Genomic DNA, 8144 nt, shown 5'->3' with positions numbered 1-8144 from the left:
TCTACCCTTTATTATTTTTATTATTCTCTCTTCTTTGGGACTAATTTGCTCTTCTTCTAGCTTCTTAAGGTAGATCATTAAGTTTAAAACTTTCTTCCCTCCTAATTATGCATTTAAATTTATAAATTTCTTCCTAAGCTTTATTTAAACCACAGCTCATGTATTTTAATACATCGTGCTTTTGTTTTCATTCAGCTCAGTGTGGTTTTTGATTTTTTTATTTCCCCCTAGTCTTCATGGTGACTTCTTTGAATCATGGATTATTTGTGTGTTACCATAATTACTAACCATTTGGGTATTTTCTTATCCATTTCTAACCAACTGTAGTTAGTAAGCAAAGCAGGGTTGTTTTCATCTATAATCCCTGAACTTGGGAGATGGAGACAAGAGGATCAGAAGTTCAAGGGTCAGCCTCATCTACATCAGTGCATTCAAGTCTAGCCTGGGCTACATGTGAGCCTGTCTCAAAAAGCAAATAATAGTTTAATTGTAGTGACTGTGTCGTGTTTTCTGGTACCATAAAGTGATTTGTAAGGTATTCCTTCCACCTCTATCACACTTTACTGTGGATAATTATCATGTATAATATCAATCTCACATAATTTACTTATTCTGTAAGTATAGGTGATTATTACTTATTCTGTAAGGCAGGTGATTATTATCCCCTCTTCGTGAACATTCAGAATGCATGGAAAAGAACCTGCCACCATTGGACTCTGAATTTGCTGGTGGGCAATTCAGGCCTCTGCATATCCTGAATGATGCTGTGCCCACCTGTTCCCTCATCCTGAAAGGTGAGTGTGAACATCTCCAGAAAAGACCATGGACATGTTCACTCATCCTCTTACTTCAGCCTATTTTTCCTTCATAGAGTGAATTCATCGACAATATATCTTGTATCTAGTAAATGCTAAAGCATATCTTTAAAAAGAGAGAGAGAGAGAGAGAAAAGAAAGTAAACATTCAGCAATGTCACGAGACACAAATCCACATTCAGCACATTCATCTGTGTTCTGCTTTTGTATTTCATGCCGGTGGGGGTGATGCACACAGATAGAATATAAGAGGCGGAGGGAGGCAGGAGGATCACGAATCATTGACAATAAAATTAGAAGAAAATTTCTTTGCAAAGAGAATCAAAAATAATGAAATATTTGGAAGGGACTGGGGAGACAGCTCAGCAGGAAAGGTGCTTGTTGTCTCTCGTGACAACCTGAGTTTGATCCCTGGGGAGTCACATGGCAGAAAGAGACTAATGACCCTCACTGCACCCCCATCCTATGCAAAATAAATACAGGAAATTTTTTTTTACAAAAAATAATATTTTTTTTACAAAAGAATAATGGAATATTTATGGATGGTGGGGAGACAGCTCAGAGAATAAATTACTTGCTATTCGGGCATAAGGACAGGAGTTCAGACCCAGTATACCCACAAGCAGCATGCACCCATAACCCCAGTCTGGGGAGAAAGAGACAGGAGGCCTCTGGAGGGACACAGGCATTGCCTATCTAACCAAACTGGTAAACTCCAGGTTCAATGAGAGGCACTGTATCAAAAAAACAACATGAAGAGTAACAGAAGACTTGCAGTGTTGACTTCTAGCCCCACAAGGCCACATATGTGCGCACACCTACACATGCACGTGCACACCATCTATGTGCATATGCATGCACACATGACAGGCGAATGGATGAGAATATATGCAAAAACACTGGGATTATGCACAGAAAATGATCAGGAGCTGCAGAGGTAAAGGTCTAAATAAAGAGGCATTCCTTGCTGCTGGCTTAGCTCTCACAGCACGGTCAGGATGGCGAGGCTCACTGCACGCTCACAGTGCCAACAGACTTTTCTTTATGTTAAGATGTGTTCATCTCAATACATAAACACAACCGTATCCTGCACACAAGAGCCAAGACAGTTTTGAGAAAGAGAAGCATTAGAAGAATTCAGAATTTAACTGGATCCATCACTCAGGGTTTAAGAGTATCTGCCGCTCTTTTCGGTGACCTGAGTTCTGTTGCTAGCACCCACATAGCGGCTCACAACTGCCTGTAACTCCAGCTACGGTGGATCTGACACCCTTTTCCTGGTTTTCAGGGGAACTTACACTTATTTACACACACACACACACACACACACACACACACACACACACACACACACACACTCCCTCGCATGTGGGTGAGTAAAAATAAATAAATCTTAAAAAAATCTTACTGTAAAGCTATAAAAATCTAGAACACACAGAAATAGCATCAGAGGAAACTGAGATCTGTGATCTTAGCTGAGCTGAGTTCTCATAAAGATGACACCTAAAGAGTGTTCACACACACACACACACACACACACACACACACACACACACACACACACACACAAATGAATCTGATAAACTTCATTGCATCAAAAATTAAAACATTTGTTCTTTAAAGGGAAATAAGAAAATATAAGAAAAATAAAATATTGAGAAAAATAAATTTAGATTATGTTTATGGTCAAGACTTGTACTCATCCAAATATAGATGTGGAATTGTAGAACCCCAAATAAGACCACATATAGAATTTTTAGAACCCCCAAATAAGACAAAAAGAAAAAAATCAGTTCTAAAAAGTGGCAAGTATCTGAACGGGCATGGTGCCCAGGAAAAAAGCACATGATTTTAGGTTCATGAAAAGATAAACTTTGACATCTTAAAATGCAAATTAGAGTCCCATTGAGAGATGATAACACTTGTAAAATGACTTCAGAGAGATAGAGAGCAGGTGTCAGTGGGAGAGGATTCTAGAAGCTTTGCATGGACCTGGGAGTGACTTATCTTCTTATGCAGCCACTTTGGAAATAAATCTGGCCCTTTCTTCAAAAGCTAAGCATAGAAGAACCATGAGCCCATCATGCCACCCATCAGCCTCCACCCGAGAGAAATGGAAACACCTCTACAAAGACCTGGACTTAAATGCTGACTGTTTTTCATGATATCCCAAGCTGGATGCCCACAAGCTCATAGGTGGGTAAACAAAATCTTACCTATGGGAAAGCAGAACATTATATCGTTCAACCGTTAAGAATGTCTCCAAAGGTGGTGTTTGCCTCCCGGGTTCCATTATAGATGATGTCTGTCATTGTGGTGGGATGTGCATGCCTCCAAACTGAAGAGTATAGAGGCTTTTGTACCAGGAAGTAGCCCAGCCACAGCAAGCAGGCAGAGGTGAAGGCACTTGGGCAGCCACTGTGTCCAGGGAGATCACACATCAGTTAATGGCTTCTGGAGCCTTGGGTTAGCAAGGTGGGGGGCTGTAGCCATCTTCATGAAGAATAGGGCATAAGGGGTTCTAAAGGAGCCCCCTTCATGCTTCTCCTGTGTGGCTTTGGATACAGCCTACCTCTAAACTATTTATTAAAGCTGGTGGTGAGATGTGAAGAAAAATAAAGAGGAAGCATTTGTAAATGTTTATGGAAAATTGACAAAGTAATTTCACATCTGTTAAAATTAATAACAAAAAAGTGGAGTCGATTTTGTATGCCTTTTGGTTTCTTTCTCTGTCTCTGTCTCTGTCTCTGTCTCTCTCTCTCTCTCTCTGAATAATTTCTTTTTGTTGTAATTTTCAAACCATAGTATGCAATAGACTGCAAAATCCCCCTCCTCCACACAGACCTGTGATGAGCCTACCGGTCTACCTGGCAGGAAAGGATTGCAAGGGGCGGGTGTTCCAGGACCAAGGACTGATGTTTCTGTAGGAGCTAAGGGCCACTTTGGTATCTCCAGGGGCCACATGGGTCACTTGGATGACCGCCATCATGTGGACTGGAAGGAGGGTGGTGACACAATCTGCCACTAACATCTTCTGTGAGCCCTGGGATGTGGGAAGCTTGGCAGCACCACAATGCCGAGAGAGCGCCAAGCCCTGCAGATCCATGCCTGCCTGGTCACTCAGACTCTGTTACCTGGGGCTGAAATGGTAATGAACTCGGCTTTCTAGGTCCAGGGGACTCCCAAAAGGGTCCTGCAGGCATTGGGTTCTGTAGTACAAATAAGAGTTGGCCAGGGGTGCACTTCTGGAAATAAAACTTCAGCTGTGAAATGTATTTATTCAGGGTAATTATGGGTATCTATCTGAATGTTGGGGAACATTGGGAACATGTGGGAGAAGCCCTCAGAGGCCTGAGGAGGGCAGGGAAGCATTGTGCTGCTCAAGGCCAAAGTGTGAGGGGAAATAAGAGGTGGTGTGTCCAAGGCCATGATGTGTGTCTGCATGTCTTTGTGTGTGCGTATGTATATGTATGTATGTATGTCTATGATTATGTACACTGTATCTATGTGTGTGTGTCTGTGGATCCATGGCTACATGCTTATTAAGATCTCTGTGTGGGGGGGGGTGGTGGTGGTGGTGGTGGTGGTGGTGGTGGTATTGTGTTCCCCAAAATATTGTGCACCCTAATAAATTTATCTGGGATCAGGGCACAGAACAGCCACTAGATACAGAGACTAGAAAATGGTGACACTCACACCTTTAATCCTAGCATTCCAGAGGCAGAAATCCCTCTGGATCTCTGTGAGTTCAAGGCCACATTGGAAACAGCCAGGCATGGTGACACATGTCTTTAATCCCAAGAAGTGAGCCTTTAATCCCAGGGAATGATGGCAAAAACAGAAAGATATATAAGACGTAAAGACCAGAAACTAGAAGCATTTAGCAGGTTAAGCTTTAGGCTTCTAGCAACAGTTCAGCTGAGATCCATTCAGATATGAGGACTCAGAGGCATCCAGTCTGAGGAAACAGGATCATCTGAGACTCTGGCAAGGTTAGGAAGCTGTGTCTTGTCCTGCTTCTCTGATCTTCCACCATTCACCCCCAAACCTGGCTAAAGTTTGTTCTTAATAAGACTTGTTAAGATTCCTGCTACGTGTGTGTGTGTGTGTGTGTGTGTGTGTGTGTGTGTGTGTGTGTGTGTGTGTGTTTACATGTATGTGAGGGACAGAAGGAGGAAGGAAAAAGGCTTCTCCTGTCTTCAGGCCCCAGAGCCTAGGCTAAGCCCTAGACTAAGCACATGCTTGTTGTCCCAAGACACCTGCACCAGGAACTGGGCCTTTCCTGATTGAGTGGTGCTTCTCTCCTAAGCTCAGAAGTCCAGCCAGCATGTGTCTTACAGGACAGCATGTCTTCTGTCGTATTCTTCAGGTGTTGAAACAGGAGTCACATGAGTAAATGGGGGGTAGGGTCCCTCTGTGGGAGCTGCACAGGGAGCCATGGAGTGAGGGTCAGCTCATCTGACTCCAGGGGCCATTCAGGGTCTTAACCTTTCTAACTGCCTTCTGGTATCCCTGCTTCTTCTGACGTGGTGTGTTCCCAGCACTGTGGATCCACCCCCAGAGCAGAAGGAAGGGCCAAGACAGCAGAGGAGTGGCTCACTGCTGTAAGCTGCAGAGAAGGCAAATGACCTCTAAGGTGGAAACAGAGGCATTGACCAGGACTGCAAACAGGTATGCACGGAGGCCTCCTGGGTCTGAGAGCAGCAGCCTTCCACTCTATGCTGTGGAGGAACCCTTAGCAGAGGCTACCCCTGATCTGAGCAGAAGAAACAAGTGCTACAGAAGCCACCTCCTTGAGGCTGCTCAGGCAGGTCCCTGGATGTGTGTTCCCCACCACTGCACAGACTGTAATGATAGAGTCTGAGAATGAGGAGAGATAAGAAGGGAGGATTCTGAGTAACTGATGGAAGCAGACGCAGAGATCCACAGCCAAGACTGGGTTGAGCTCTGGGAAGGAGTCCTCCTGAAGAAAGGGAGGAGGGATTGTACAAGTCAGGGGGGTCAACCTCATGATGGAGAAACCCACAGAGACAGCTGACCCCAACACATGAGAGCACATGGACTCTGGACAAACAGTTAGAGAGCCCGCATGGGACTGACCTAGGTCCTCTGCATGTGTGTGGCTATTGTGTAGCTTGTAGCCTGGTCTGTTTGTAAGGCTCCAAGCAGTGAGATCAGGACCTCTCCCGGGTGCTTAGTTGGCTTTTGCCTGCTCAGCCTTGATGTAGTGGTGGGGCAGGGGGAAGGGAAGGAGCAGGGGAAGGGGGCTCAGTCCTGCCTCAACTGGATGTGCTATGCTTTCTTCAAGCCCATGGGAGGCCTGCCCCTTTTTGAATGGACACTGGGGTAGGAGGGGTGGAGAGTGCAGCAGGGAAGAGGGATGGAAAGGGAGAACAAGAGGAGAGGGGGAAGGGGAAACTGTGGTCAGTATGTAAAACAAGTGAAAAAATGGTAATTAGATAAAATAAATTTTTTTTAAAAAAAAGAAGGGAGAGCCCCCGGATCAGCCCTTCCTTTGGGCCTGCTGCCGCAAACCTGACCACTCTAGGGCTCAGCAGTCTCTGCTGCCGTAACAGACAGCAGACATGTACTGGTTCCCAGGTCCTGATGGCTGAGAAGTCCAAGAGCAAGGGGCTGTGCTGTGTGATCTTGGCCTGGGCCAATGAACAAAGGGCTACCCACCCCAGATAGCGCATCGTTGACAGACAAGAAACCAATCCCTTGTTTTCTTGTCTAGCTTGGTGGGTGTGGTGTTTGAATGAGAAATGTTCACCCAAGGGTTCAGTCCTTTGAACACTTGGTCCCCAGTTGGTGACACTGTTTGGGGAGGATTAGGAGGTGTGGCCTGGCTGGAAGAAGTATGTCACTGGGGGTGGGCTTTGGGAATAAAAACCTCACGCCATTTCCAGTTCATGTTCTCTGCTTTGCGATTGTGGTTCAAGATGTGAGCTCTCAGTTTCTTGCTCCTGCTACTTTTTGCCATCCACCTCCCCATACATGCCATGATGGACTCTAATCCTTGAGAACCATAAGCCAAATAAACATTGTCTTCTGTAAGTTGCCTTGGTCATAGTGTTTTTATCACAGCAATAGAAAAGTAACCTAAAACAGTATGCCGATGAATCTAATTGGGGTTACTTCCAAGAATATGAGTCAGCAGCTATTGAAAGGAGCAGGGACAACATACAAGTGGTCTCTCTCTCTCTCTCTCTCTCTCTCTCTCTCTCTCTCTCTCTTTCTCCTCAGAAACCACTGACTACCACAAATACTCATCCCTTCCCTGTCCTTTGACAAAATGTTAATTTTGGGGGTGGTCTCCTTTGGTTTCTAAGAGTTCAAGAGAGCACCGACTATGCTGAGCTGTGGCCAATATTTCTCAACAGGCTCTTCCCCGTGAGTATTTTGTGGTATTGTCATGATGTGTCAGTGGGTGTCAGGTGGATGAGGAGGCAAGTAAGAGAGGAACTTTTTACATAACCCACTGTAGTCCCCAGACAGAGCCAAGCTAGCCCGACTATTCCATAGAAACCTCACCTCACAGCACCATGCATGAGTCCTAGGTCTCCAGCATGCAATGTGGAAACTCACAGGAACTAACTCTCTAGGTGAGTGGGAGTCCTCTGAGGAGCCTCTCAAAGAAAGTGACATTCTGGTACCGATCTCCACTCATTCTCCACACCTACAAATGTGTGGTTAGAACAAAAAGGAAAAGTGATGTATTCCATGGGAGCCTCACAGGGGTTCCAAAAGTGAGGCAAGAGTGCTGGTGGATCTACAGGCCCCGGGGATCCTTCTCCTGCTCTCTAGTAGACACTGAGGAGCCAGTGATCAATACCAAGAGAGGAAACAGTTTAAACACGGGACAGAGGCAGGTCCTTATGGTGGTACTGGGGGCTCCTCTTTTCCAATCCCGGTGTACAAAAGCAGGTACCAGCCAGTGCTCAGCACTCCTGTATTCCAGAGACACATCTCCAGCCAAGGAAGCTAATATCCCCAGAGGTTACAAAATAACACTTGGCCCTGCCATAAAGACTGGGAAAAAAAAATTGCGGCATTATAGTGCATTGTACTACTAAAATGATTAGAAAGAAATCAGAAGGCATTGAAGATTGGACACTCCAGCAATAATGAAGAGGAAACAACAGGAGGGGCTGAATCTTCAAGTGCAGTCATTAACACTGAAAGCTGGGTACAGCTAAGAATGAACCATAGTGGCAGCTTGGCGGGGTCCACCAGCCACCAGGAGGAAACACAATCAGACGGAAAATACAGGGAGGTATGGAAGACAATGGGAGAGACGAGGGTGCAGGGCAGAGCTGCTGAGAACAC

Source organism: Peromyscus maniculatus, chromosome 20 (genome assembly GCF_049852395.1).
Source record: "Peromyscus maniculatus bairdii isolate BWxNUB_F1_BW_parent chromosome 20, HU_Pman_BW_mat_3.1, whole genome shotgun sequence".
Classification (NCBI taxonomy): Eukaryota; Metazoa; Chordata; class Mammalia; order Rodentia; family Cricetidae; genus Peromyscus; species Peromyscus maniculatus.
The sequence above is the reverse complement of the archived record's forward strand: the minus strand, read 5'-3'. Positions refer to the sequence as shown.